Below are 14089 nucleotides of genomic sequence, written 5' to 3'. Positions count from 1 at the left end.
AAGAAACTACAATTCTGGAGCCAACCACTAGATGGCAGAATAATGCACAGCATAGTGAATCCAGAAAGTCTTCAAGCTGCAAAACTACACCGACAGGTAAACTATAGGATTCCAGAGAAACATTTGACCATTCCATTGAATAGATCTGTACCTTTGTGAAAACATAAGGCAGAATGAAGGTGAAAGGCAGTGTGGACCTGTGGCAGGACCCAACCAAAGTCCTCAGTGCTTCCTTCTCCTCCACTTCGTACCACTTTGACTCTGTGTACAGGGCCTGTTTTACAGCCATGCCCTAATCCCACCCTCTTGTTACCTAGTTTAGTTATCCATGAGCTATGGCGATGTAGTGAGATATTTGGAGGGAGTTGAAAAACATTTTCATTCACTAATAGCTTTGCTGCTGTTTACACGTGCATGTAAAAATTGTGTGACAGCCCGTTAAACTCTGTTTTAGTATTAAATGTTTCATGGAGATCTGTCAAACTGTGCTGTAAATTTTCTTAGCAAATAAACCTCTTTTTGCCCCCCCTGCCGACCCTTTTAACTTAACCTCCTTTGACAAATGTGCTCGAAAGTTGAAAAACCATAGGTAAGCTAAACATGCTAGTTTCTGCCAAATTTTGTGCCGAGATTCTTCAGACTGCTCTAAAGTTGGAAGCAAATTGAAAAGCACTCTTTCGAAGTTCATTCTCATTTTTGTAACATAGATGTTTAAAAAATGACCGAAGGAATTTTCACTAAGACAGGGAGAGTATTCTGAGTCAAGTTCTGTTTTCATGCTTAATTTATTATTTCTTTCACAAGTTTAGCTGCTTTTGAGAGTTTTGTATGTTATTTCAAATGTGAAATGCTTAGTTTTGAGACCCCGTGCCCCTTTATCTTTTCAAAACTGTGCTTAGCAGAACCCACCTGTACTTGCCAGTGTTGGATGACATATTTCTTGCAGATGTCTGATATGGCACCACAGTTGGCAAATAAAAAAAAATATGTAAAGAGTTGGCAATTTCTGTTTAAGCTTGACTCCTAACTCCATAGAAAATCTGAATTGTGGCTCCTCAATAAGCTTCGACCTCTTTTGCCACTGTGCCCCAAGATTACAGAAATAATGTGGGTGACTTTTAAGATTGTACTATATTTGGTGCAGGTCAGTGAAATAGTTTAAATGTTAACCACATCGATGCTAGTGTTATTTTTCTCCTGTGCTGGATCCTCTCATTTCCCATTGTTCATGACGAGCTCAGCTCGTCATGAGTGTATGGAGTTGTACACCATGACGAGCTGAGCTCGTCATGAGTGTCCAAGGAGTTAAAAGATGGGAACCTTGCTTTTCACTCGCCCTTTAACAAGGTTTTCCATAGAATATTTTTGTGAATGTATGATCACAAACTTTTTGAATGACTGTCTGTTGGTCATTCTTTGTATTTTCTTTGTTTGGTGAAAATCCTCTAACCTGTTTGGAGTTATATGGTGTCAGCAGTGTGCACTACACACACCCCTTCACAATCAAAATCCTGACTGTCTGTACATGGACTCCTTGCTACATACTCACATCTACATACACACTACTGAATTCTCTCCATCTACACAAAATACACAGTCTTGGTTCCACACACTCCTATCAGCATACTGTCCTCCACGAAGACTCTCCGTAAACCCTAAGTGCACATCCCAACGAACAGTATACATTCTGAGATACTAGGCTAGTGGTATTGTTTTAAGTGTAATGGCGCCACTTAGAATATCACACTAAATTGAAGAAGGTCCAGTTATTTAAACGGTGCTATAAGGTAAAGAGAACCACAAACCCTCTTTAAGTTTGGCAAAAGCCTACACAAATACAAAAAAGCTCCCTAGCACCCGTTATAGGTTTGTGTTCTAATTAGTATATGTGTTTCCACCATTCGTCACTCTCGCATTCATAAATAATTCTTGTCCATTAGGTCCGGTAGATTCTTTTTCAAGTTTTATTTCTGGAGATTCACAGCTAACACGTGTTTCGTCGTATTGGCAATGTAACCCACGACTTTCTCAAGGCTGCACATGTAAAAGAAAAAAAACATAGCATATTGTTTTTGAACTTACGTCAAATTTTTACGTTTTGTGCCAGACATTTACACTAATACAAAAGAGTTAATATTCGTACTAAGTCGTCGTAGTAGATTAGTACTGTGAGAGGAAGGAATTGGTGGTGGTTAGAAAAAGTCTTATATAAGTTACAAAAAGGTAAAAAATCTGTTCATAAACAAGCAGTCAATTTACAATTGAAGTTTAACATATAATGTACCTCTGAGTTTCAGTAGGTCTATAAGCCTGGTATAGACCGGAGAGACCAAGTACTGTATTGTTACTAACCGTGGTTAGTGCGTGGCTCTGTCTGTCTGTGTGGGTGCGTGTGGCTGTGTGTGTGGCTCTGTCTGTGTATGGCTCTGTGTGGGTGCGTGTGGCTCTGTGTGGGTGCGTGTGGCTCTGTGTGGGTGCGTGTGGCTCTGTGTGGGTGCGTGTGGCTCTGTGTGGGTGTGTGTGGCTCTGTGTGTGGCTCTGTGTGGGTGTGTGGCTCTGTCTGTGTATGGCTCTGTGTGGGTGCGTGTGGCTCTGTGTGGGTGCGTGTGTCTCTGTGTGGGTGCGTGTGGCTCTGTGTGGGTGCGTGTGGCTCTGTGTGAATGCGTGTGGCTCTGTGTGAATGCGTGTGGCTCTGTGTGGGTGCGTGTGGCTCTGTGTGGGTGCGTGTGGCTCTGTGTGGGTGCGTGTGGCTCTGTGTGGGTGCGTGTGGCTCTGTGTGGGTGCGTGTGGCTCTGTGTGGGTGCGTGTGTTGGGCTCTGTGTGTGTGTGTTGGGCTCTGTGTGTGTGTGTTGGGCTCTGTGTGTGTGTGTTGGGCTCTGTGTGTGTGTGTTGGGCTCTGTGTGTGTGTGTTGGGCTCTGTGTGTGTGTGTTGGGCTCTGTGTGTGTGTGTGTTGGGCTCTGTGTGTGTGTGTGTGTGTTGGGCTCTGTGTGTGTGTGTGTTGGGCTCTGTGTGTGTGTGTTGGGCTCTGTGTGTGTGTTGAGCTCTGTGTGTGTGTTGAGCTCTGTGTGTGTGTTGGGCTCTGTGTGTGTGTTGGGCTCTGTGTGTGTGTTGGGCTCTGTGTAGGGAGCGCTGTGTGGGTGGCTCTGTGTGTGGGTGGCTCTGTGTGTGGGTGGCTCTGTGTGTGGGTGGCTCTGTGTGTGGGTGGCTCTGTGTGTGGGTGGCTCTGTGTGGGTGGCTCTGTGTGGGTGGCTCTGTGTGTGGGTGGCTCTGTGTGTGGGTGGCTCTGTGTGTGGGTGGCTCTGTGTGTGGGTGGCTCTGTGTGTGGGTGGCTCTGTGTGTGGGTGGCTGTGTGTGTGTAGGGGGCTGTGTGTGTGTAGGGGGCTGTGTGTGTGTAGGGGGCTGTGTGTGTGTAGGGGGCTGTGTGTGTGTAGGGGGCTGTGTGTGTGTAGGGGGCTGTGTGTGTGTAGGGGGCTGTGTGTGTGTAGGGGGCTGTGTGTGTGTAGGGGGCTGTGTGTGTGTAGGGGGCTGTGTGTGTGTAGGGGGCTGTGTGTGTGTAGGGGGCTGTGTGTGTGTAGGGGGCTGTGTGTGTGGCTCTGTGGGTGGGTGGCTCTGTGGGTGGGTGGCTCTGTGGGCCGCTCTGTGGGTGGGTGGCTCTGTGGGCCGCTCTGTGGGTGGGTGGCTCTGTGGGCCGCTCTGTGGGTGGGTGGCTCTGTGGGCCGCTCTGTGGGTGGGTGGCTCTGTGGGCCGCTCTGTGGGTGGGTGGCTCGGTGGGTGGGCCGCTCGGTGGCTCGGTGGGTGGGCCGCTCGGTGGCTCGGTGGGTGGGCCGCTCGGTGGCTCGGTGGGTGGGCCGCTCGGTGGCTCGGTGGGTGGGCGGCTCGGTGGGTGGGCGGCTCGGTGGGTGGGCGGCTCGGTGGGTGGGCGGCTCGGTGGGTGGGCGGCTCGGTGGGTGGGCGGCTCTGTGTGTGGGCGGCTCTGTGTGTGGGCGGCTCTGTGTGTGGGCGGCTCTGTGTGTGGGCGGCTCTGTGTGTGGGCGGCTCTGTGTGTGGGCGGCTCTGTGTGTGGGCGGCTCTGTGTGTGGGTGGCTCTGTGTGTGGGTGGCTCTGTGGGTGGGTGGCTCTGTGGGTGGGTGGCTCGGTGGGTGGGTGGCTCTGTGTGGGTGGGTGGCTCTGTGTGGGTGGGTGGCTCTGTGTGGGTGGGTGGCTCTGTGTGGGTGGGTGGCTCTGTGTGGGTGGGTGGCTCTGTGGGCGGCTCTGGGTGGGTGGCTCTGTGTGGGTGGGTGGCTCTGTGGGCGGCTCTGGGTGGGTGGCTCTGTGTGGGTGGGTGGCTCTGTGGGCGGCTCTGGGTGGGTGGCTCTGTGTGGGTGGGTGGCTCTGTGGGCGGCTCTGGGTGGGTGGCTCTGTGTGGGTGGGTGGCTCTGTGGGCGGCTCGGTGGGTGGGTGGCTCTGTGGCCGGCTCGGTGGGTGGGTGGCTCGGTGGGCGGCTCGGTGGGCGGGTGGCTCTGTGGGCGGCTCGGTGGGTGGGTGGCTCTGTGGGCGGCTCGGTGGCACTGGGTGGGTGGGTCTGGGTGGGTGGGTGACTGTTTGGGTGGGTGGGTGACTGTTTGGGTGGGTGGGTGGCTCTGGGTGGGTGGGTGACTGTTTGGGTGGGTGGGTGACTGTTTGGGTGGGTGGGTGGCTCTGGGTGGGTGGGTGACTGTTTGGGTGGGTGGGTGGCTCTGGGTGGGTGGGTGACTGGGTGGGTGGGTGGCTCTGTGTGGGTGGGTGGGTGGCTCGGTGGGTGGGTGGCTCTGTGGGTGTGGGTGGGTGGCTCGGTGGGCGGCTCTGTGGGTGGGTGGCTCTGTGGGCGGCTCGGTGGCACTGTGTGGGTGGGTAGCTCTGTGTTGGGTGCGTGTGGCTCTGTGTTGGGTGCGTGTGGCTCTGTGTTGGGTGCGTGTGGGTGCAGGTGGCTCTGTGTGGGTGCGTGTGGCTCTGTGTGGGTGCAGGTGGCTCTGTGTGGGTGCGTGTGGCTCTGTGTGGGTGCGTGTGGCTCTGTGTGGGTGCGTGTGGCTCTGAGTGGGTGCGTGTGTTGGGCTCTGTGCGTGTGTTGGGCTCTGTGCGTGTGTTGGGCTCTGTGTGTGTTGGGCTCTGTGTGTGTGTTGGGCTGTGTGTGTGTGTTGGGCTCTGGGTGGGTGGCTCTGTGTGGGTGGCTCTGTGTGTGGGTGGCTCTGTGTGTGGGTGGCTCTGTGTGTGGGTGGCTCTGTGTGTGGGTGGCTCTGTGTGTGGGTGGCTCTGTGTGTGGGTGGCGGGGGCTGTGTGTGTGTAGGGGGCTGTGTGTGTGTAGGGGGCTGTGTGTGTGTAGGGGGCTGTGTGTGTGTAGGGGGCTGTGTGTGTGTAGGGGGCTGTGTGTGTGTAGGGGGCTGTGTGTGTGTAGGGGGCTGTGTGTGTGTAGGGGGCTGTGTGTGTGTAGGGGGCTGTGTGTGTGTAGGGGGCTGTGTGTGTGTAGGGGGCTGTGTGTGTGTAGGGGGCTGTGTGTGTGTAGGGGGCTGTGTGTGTGTAGGGGGCTGTGTGTGTGTTGGGGGCTGTGTGTGTGTAGGGGGCTGTGTGTGTGTAGGGGGCTGTGTGTGTGTAGGGGGCTGTGTGTGTGTAGGGGGCTGTGTGTGTGTAGGGGGCTGTGTGTGTGTAGGGGGCTGTGAGTGTGTAGGGGGCTGTGAGTGTGTAGGGGGCTGTGAGTGTGTAGGGGGCTGTGTGTGTGTAGGGGGCTGTGTGTGTGTAGGGGGCCATGTGTGGGTGGCTCTGTGGGTGGGTGGCTCTGTGGGCGGCTCGGTGGGTGGCTCTGTGGGTGGGTGGCTCTGTGGGTGGGTGGCTCTGTGGGTGGGTGGCTCGGTGGGTGGGTGGCTCGGTGGGTGGGTGGCTCTGTGGGTGGGTGGCTCTGTGGGTGGGTGGCTCTGTGGGTGGGTGGCTCTGTGGGTGGGTGGCTCTGTGGGCGGGTGGCTCTGTGGGCGGCTCGGTGGCACTGTGTGGGTGGGTGGGTGACTGGGTGGGTGGCTCTGTGGGTGGGTGGGTGGCTCTGTGGGCGGCTCGGTGGGTGGGTGGCTCTGTGGGCGGCTCGGTGGCTCTGGGTGGCTCTGTGGGCGGCTCGGTGGCTCTGTGTGTGTGTGTGTGGGTGGCTCTGTGTGTGTGTGTGTGGGTAGCTCTGTGTGTGGGTGGGTGGCTCTGTGGGTGTGGGTGGGTGGCTCTGTGGGCGGCTCGGTGGGTGGGTGGCTCTGTGTGTGGGTGGGTGGCTCTGTGTGTGGGTGGGTGGCTCTGTGTGTGGGTGGGTGGCTCTGTGGGCGGCTCGGTGGGTGGGTGGCTCTGTGGGCGGCTCGGTGGGTGGGTGGCTCTGTGGGCGGCTCGGTGGGTGGGTGGCTCTGTGGGCGGCTCGGTGGGTGGGTGGCTCTGTGGGCGGCTCGGTGGGTGGGTGGCTCTGTGGGCGGCTCAGTGGCTCTGTGTGTGTGGGGGTGGGTGGCTCTGTGTGTGTGGGTGGGTGGGTGGCTCTGTGTGGGGGGCTCTGTGTGTGGGTGCAAATGCAATAGGTCTCACGTTTGCGAGCGATTACGCTATTGGCATTGTAAATGACAATGCCATTTATTTTTGTTTTAAAAACAAAAACATAAATTAAAATGTCATGAGCAATGCCAATAGATCTAACCTTAACAATGCCGAGACCATTGCATTGTAAATGCTTGTTTGAACAGTATACATTCTCATGAATACATAGTCTCCTGAAACCATGCATACTATTGACTACGCATACTGTGATGTACACTCAACTTCAGTCTTTTGTCTACTCACAATCCACACGCTCCTCACTACACACACATACCACTCTCCTGAATGCTGACACTTCAGTTTTGATACACTGGCCTTAGTGCTCATTCATGAGTGCATGCATACTTCTGAGTAAAAAAAGTCCTGACTGCGTCTACTCACTCACTCACTCACTCACCCTTGTGAAATGCAGCGATATCCATTAATAAGAAATACCACCCCTACCCTGAGGCACAGCTGAAAGGGGTATGAGGTATGTAAAATCCTCTTATTTTCTTTAATTTCTCTTGAAGTTTGCATACACCCTGGGAGATTTTAAATAATTCTAGGCATGGGTTTGTGGGAATGTAGAAATAAAATAAAAACATTGTGTTCGAGGCATATGAGCTGCAGATGGTACATTATGAATAGATCGCCATCTGGTGTTGGGCTCGGATGATTGCTCTTTGTTTTTCTCTTGGAGAGTCTTTTGTAGTTTGGTGACTCCTCCTTTGGTTGGTGGTGCGCATGGGCATCGGCTCCATCCTTAGATTGTTTTTTTCCGCCATCGGGTTCGGATGAGGATTGAGACGCTCCAGATCGACTTCGGAAAGAAGTGTCTTGTCGGCGCGTATTCCCTTTCCAATTCGACGGTATTGTTATCGAACGCGATTTCATTTCCATTCCGACGCGTTTCGACTCCAACATCGAAGAAAAACTTTGATCTACGTCGACGAACAGGAGGCCTTTCTCGACGTGGTCAAGCCCGGAGTCCATGGAAAGGACTCCATTTAAGAAATGTCCAACGTGTGGTGCTAAATTCCCACACAAGGACCTACACGAGGTGTGCAACCTCTGCCTATCGCCTGAACACGAATCCAGGGACTGCGAAGCCTGCGCAGCATTCTCCTCCAAGTCGACGATTAGAAACCGTCGAGCTCGAAGACACGAGGTTTCCAGAATGCAGTCGGAGGCGATCCCGGAGCTGTTCGAAGACCAGCACCTCGATGAAGAAGAGGATCATGAAGATCAGTCGGGGTCGGAAGGGGACGAGTCGGATGTCGAAGAACTCGACGTGCAACAAACCGTGAGTGACGACGTCCCCTTACCAAAAAACCGACCCAGTGTGGTAACGACCCCGTCTTCGAGCCCGGTCAAACCGCAGAAAAAAGTTTCCGACGCTCCGCCTTCGGGCCCGGCAACGAAACCGAAACTGAAACCGAAACTCTCGGTCTCCCACCATGTCGGATCCGAGAAGCGGTCGACATAGACTTCGACGCCGAAGCTTCATGCAAGGGAAAGCTCGGCATCGAAACATTCCATGTCGAAACAGAAACATGATTCGACGTCGAAGACTCACTCGACACCGAAAAAATCGGAATCGAGCAAACACTCGGTGCCGAAAACACCAAACATTGACGATCGAAAACAAAGGCACCTTTCGGAACCAAAGGCTTCGGTACCGACACAGGAGTTTGAGTTTAAAATTATTTGTATAGCGCACGTATACCAGCGGTTTCTTGGCGCTAGAGCTAACAGGATCCGGGGCAAAAGGCTGGGGGAGCTGCGGGAGTATTATTCAAAAGACTTCATGAACAAGTAGGTCTTAAGATGTTTACGGAATTGTGAGTACAGAGTGATGGAACGAAGTTCGAGAGGAAGGGAGTTCCAGAGGGTCGGGGCAAGGGTGGCAAATTTTGAGCCTCCCCACTTCTTCCTCCGAAAGCGTGGGATGGTAAGGAGGGACTGGGAAGAGGAGCGTTGTTCCCTGGTGGGAACGTAAGGAACGATCTCGGAAGAAATGAACACCGGTGCCAGGTCAAGTCGGGCCAGGAAGGTGATGGAGGCAAGCTTCAAATTGGACCCTGGCTCGCACGGGGAGCCAGTGTAAAGATTTCAGAAGGGGGGTAGAGTGGTGAAATTTTGGAAGTTTAAATGCCAGGCGGGCCGCCTGGTTCTGTCTGTTGGCTACTCTTTTGCCTGATGCATCTAATAATTTTGACTCTTTATCAGGTGGAGGGGCCTCTCCTGTAGATAATGAGTTCGCTCTCTTGCGAGCGTTTGAAACTACAAGCGAGTCCAGAGGTACCTGCCCTTTGATAAATATTGGATCCTTTGGTGCCGCCTTATATTCTGTTTGGAGCAGCAAACAGATCCCAAACAAAAGATTTTGTTTATCGATCCACAAACTGGCAAAGTAGTGACGAAGAAGAGGAAGAATGAACAGTTAGAAGACAAACCTCTTCCTTCTAAAAAGAGAACACTGGGGACAAATACAACTCCTCCTACTTCTCTTCGACCTAAAGTCACACCCTCTTCTCCTATTCCTCACACTATGCCAAATATTCCTCCACCTTCTACACCAAGACCATCTACACCTCTGTCAGATGTAGACAGTGATACAGGGGAGGGAGAACCTCAAGGGGATGATGACACTATCCCAGATGAGGATGACCCATGGGAAAATTATGACGCAGGGTCAGATGATGACAACGACCCAGAGTTATATCCCTCAAAGCCTTCACCACCTGATGATAACACAGGGTTTGTACAGCTCATTAATAGGGCAGCAAAATATCATAAGGTAGATCTACATACAGAACCTCAGGTTGAGGATTTCCTATTAGAGACACTACCTACTGCACAAAGAACATCAGGTACTCTACCTATGCTGAAGGGTCTTCTCAGTCACACAGCAGAAATATTCAAAGACCCAATGAGGGCCTGGGTGTTAAACCCAAGAATTGATAAAAAATATAAGGCGGCTCCAAAGGATCCAATATTTATCAAAGGGCAGGTACCTCTGGACTCGCTTGTAGTTTCAAACGCTCGCAAGAAAGCGAACTCATTATCTACAGGAGAGGCCCCTCCACCTGATAAAGAGTCAAAATTAATAAATGCATCAGGCAAAAGAGTAGCATCACAAGCGGCAAATAGCTGGCGTATAGCCAATACACAAGCGCTACTTGCACGTTATGACCGGGCACATTATGATGAATTAGAAAAACTCATCACACATCTCCCCAAAGAACATCAGAAGAGAGCAGATCAGCTAATACAGGAAGGAAAGATAATAACTAACACTTCCATTAAGTGCCCCCTAGACGCGGCAGACACTGCAGCAAGATCCATCAACACCAGTGTCATGTTAAGGAGACATGCATGGCTTAGAGTTTTAGGGTTCAAACAAGAAGTACAAACATCCTTATTGAACCAACCCTTTGATCAGAAAACACTTTTTGGCTCAAGCACAGATGAGACCTTAGAAAAGATGAATAAAGATACAGAAACGGCTAAGTCAATGGGAGCATTACAACAGCCAACACAAAGGGGTTCCTTTCGTAGATCCACCTATAGAGGAGGCTCAAAAAATACAGGAACAAATCAGCAATCCACCTCTTTTACACCTACGTCACCCAAAGGTAATTCAAGAGGTAGTTACAGAGGTAACAACAAGGGTAGAGGCCGCGGAAATAATAACAACCGCAACTCCCCAACCCCAAAACAGTGACTTAATACAACTTCCCCCAGACCACATAACACCGGTCGGGGGACATCTATCACAGTTCCTACCTGTCTGGGAAAACATCACATCAGACAAGTGGGTGAGACAAATTATTCAACATGGTTATTGCCTAGAACTCACAGCTACCCCACCAAACATCCCCCCCAAACAGCGTCCAATGAGTCCAGATCATCTGACATTGTTAAAAGTACTATCACTGCTACAAAAGCATGCCATGGAGAAGGTTCCAAAACATCAACAAGGGACAGGAGTATACTCTCTATACTTCCTAATCCCCAAAAAAGATGGGTCTCTAAGACCAATCTTAGACCTCAGACCTCTCAATGCATACATAAATTCGGAACATTTCCACATGGTCACGCTCCAACAGGTACTTCCTTTACTGAAGAAAGGGGACTTTCTTTCTACACTGGATCTAAAAGACGCTTACTTTCATATCCCAATTCACAAAGCCCACAGGAAATACCTAAGGTTTGTAGTGGAAGGACAACATTATCAATTCAAAGTCCTTCCGTTCGGGGTCACAACGGCACCAAGAGTGTTCACAAAATGCCTAGCTGTGGTGGCAGCACACCTAAGAAGACAACAAATACATGTCTTCCCTTACTTGGACGATTGGTTAATAAAGGCCAAGTCACAAGAAGAATGCCTTGACAACACACAGAAGACTATTCAATTACTGCACCACCTAGGGTTTACGGTGAACTACAAAAAATCACACCTGCAACGAAACAAAATTCAACAATACCTGGGGGCTACTATAGACACAGAAAGAGCCATAGCATACCCCAATCCAATCAGGATACAGACAATGGTCAGGTTAATACAAAGATTTCAACCACAACACTCACTACCAGCACGAGTGTTTATGCAGCTGTTAGGCATGATGTCCTTCAAAGTCCTTCCGTTCGGGGTCACAACGGCACCAAGAGTGTTCACAAAATGCCTAGCTGTGGTGGCAGCACACCTAAGAAGACAACAAATACATGTCTTCCCTTACTTGGACGATTGGTTAATAAAGGCCAAGTCACAAGAAGAATGCCTTGACAACACACAGAAGACTATTCAATTACTGCACCACCTAGGGTTTACGGTGAACTACAAAAAATCACACCTGCAACGAAACAAAATTCAACAATACCTGGGGGCTACTATAGACACAGAAAGAGCCATAGCATACCCCAATCCAATCAGGATACAGACAATGGTCAGGTTAATACAAAGATTTCAACCACAACACTCACTACCAGCACGAGTGTTTATGCAGCTGTTAGGCATGATGTCCTCCTGCATACTGCTTATACCACATGCCAGACTACAAATGCGTCCACTACAGGAGTGTCTAGCGACACAGTGGAATCAGGCTCAAGGTCAGATTACAGATCTGGTGTTGGTAGACGACCGTACGCATCGCTCTCTGAAGTGGTGGAACACAACAAACATTTCCAAGGGACAGTCGTTCCTAGAACCGATTCCACAAGTGATACTGACAGCGGACGCATCGCTCTCCGGATGGGGAGCGCATATGGACAAATACACAGTGCAGGGGAAGTGGAGTGTGCAGCAAAAGAAACTGCACATCAACTACTTGGTACTATTAGCAGTATTTCTAGCACTAAATGATTTCCAAATGCAAATAATCAACAAGGCAGTCCTGATCAGAACAGACAACATGACTGCAGTGTATTATATTCAAAAACAGGGGGGGACACACTCTCTCCAACTATCCAAACTAGCACAGGACATTTGGAGATGGGCCATTCCTCAAAAGATCTATCTGTTACCAGAACACCTACCAGGAGTTCAAAAGCAGATAGCAGACATCCTAAGCAGAGAGTCAGAACAAGTACACGAATGGGAGCTGCACGACCAGATACTGCAGCCATTCTTCCAAAGATGGGGGCAACCAGAGATAGATCTGTTTGCCAATCATCAGAACGCAAAATGCCAAAACTTCGCATCCAGGTACCCACACCACCGGTCCCAGGGCAATGCACTATGGATAAATTGGTCCAACAGATTTGCTTACGCTTTTCCCCCTCTCCCACTAATTCCGTTAGTGGTTCGGAAACTGCAACAGCATTCAATGACAATGATACTAGTGGCACCCACGTGGGCAAGACAGCCGTGGTTCACCACGCTACTACAACTCTCACAGGTGCCATATCAAAAGCTAAGATTACCCATGCACCTTACACAGAACCATGGAGAAATAATGCACCCAGATCCCAAACAATTGAACCTAGCGATCTGGCTCCTGGGGTCATAGAGTTTGGATATTTAGATTTACCACCAGAATGTATGGAAATCATTAAACAAGCAAGACGTCCTACCACCAGAGCATGCTATGCAGCAAAATGGAAGAGGTTTGCTGTACACTGTAACAGTAATCACATCAACCCTCTGGACGCATCCACTAAACAGATCATTTGCTATTTACTACACTTGCAGCAATGTAACTTAGCATATACCTCTATCAGGGTTCATCTCGCAGCTATAGCGGCGTACCTACAAAACAGGCAACATCTTTCCCTGTTTAAAGTACCAGCAATTAAAGCTTTCATGGAGGGACTCAAGAGTCATTCCACCAAGACGGCCACCTTCCCCAGTCTGGAATCTCAACATAGTACTTACCAGACTAATGGGACCACCATTTGAACCTATGCATAGGTGTGAAATACAATTCCTCACATGGAAGGTGGCCTTCCTCGTAGCTATCACGTCACTCAGAAGAGTAAGTGAGTTACAAGCTTTTACGATTCAAGAACCATTCATGCAGTTACACCAAAACAAAGTGGTTCTTAGAACAAACCCAAAATTCTTACCAAAAGTAATTTCTGCATTCCACATCAATCAGTCAGTGGAACTACCGGTCTTCTTTCCAAAACCACAGACGGTAGCGGAAAAGGCCCTACATACATTGGATGTCAGAAGGGCAATATTGTATTATATAGAAAGAACACAAACTTTCAGAAAGACAAAACAGGTATTTGTTGCGTTTTCTCCTACACATAAGGGCAATCCCATCTCTAAAGCGGGCATTGCCAGATGGATTGTAAAATGTATTCAAATATGCTACTTAAAAGCAAAGAGGACATTAACTGTTCCTCCTAGAGCTCACTCTACACGTAAACTAGGAGCATCTATGGCATTTTTGGGAAACATTCCACTAGATGACATATGCAAAGCAGCTACCTGGGTTACACCGCACACCTTCACAAAGCACTATTGTGTAGATGTGCACACAACACAACACAACAAGCTATAGTGGGACAAGCTGTATTAAAGACTTTATTTCAGACAGTTGCAACAGACACGGGCGACCACCGCTAGGGAGAGAACTGCTGTATAGTCTATTCATAATGTACCATCTGCAGCCCATATGCCTCGAACGGAGTATGCTACTTACCAGTATGCATCTGTTCTTGGCATAGAGGGCTGCAGAGTGGTACATGCCCTCCCAGCCTCCCCGGAACCGTGTGTCTGTTCCAACAATATCTTATTTAGATACACTTACATGGGCATTTCTATCTGTATTCTATCATACTACTCCATCTAACCCTACTATGGCAAAACAATCTAAGGATGGAGCCGATGCCCATGCGCACTACCAACCAAAGGAGGAGTCACCAAACTACAAAAGACTCTCCAAGAGAAAAACAAAGTGCAATCATCCGAGCCCAACACCAGATGGCGATCTATTCATAATGTACCACTCTGCAGCCCTCTATGCCAAGAACAGATGCATACTGGTAAGTAGCATATTCCTTATGGCTGCAATGACTGCAAGGATGATA

The 14089-nt window shown here is 50.1% G+C and overlaps 1 protein-coding gene across 1 annotated transcript in view; it reads left to right on the top strand.

Annotated features, from left to right (window-relative positions):
* The window catches only part of GIGYF2 (GRB10 interacting GYF protein 2), a 1722773-nt gene that overhangs the window by 645661 nt on the left and 1063023 nt on the right, over positions 1-14089 (top strand). The gene's annotated exons all lie outside the window — the stretch shown is intronic.

Source organism: Lissotriton vulgaris, chromosome 11 (assembly GCF_964263255.1).
Source record: "Lissotriton vulgaris chromosome 11, aLisVul1.2, whole genome shotgun sequence".
NCBI lineage: Eukaryota > Metazoa > Chordata > Amphibia > Caudata > Salamandridae > Lissotriton > Lissotriton vulgaris.
This window is presented reverse-complemented; position numbering and strand designations above follow the sequence as displayed.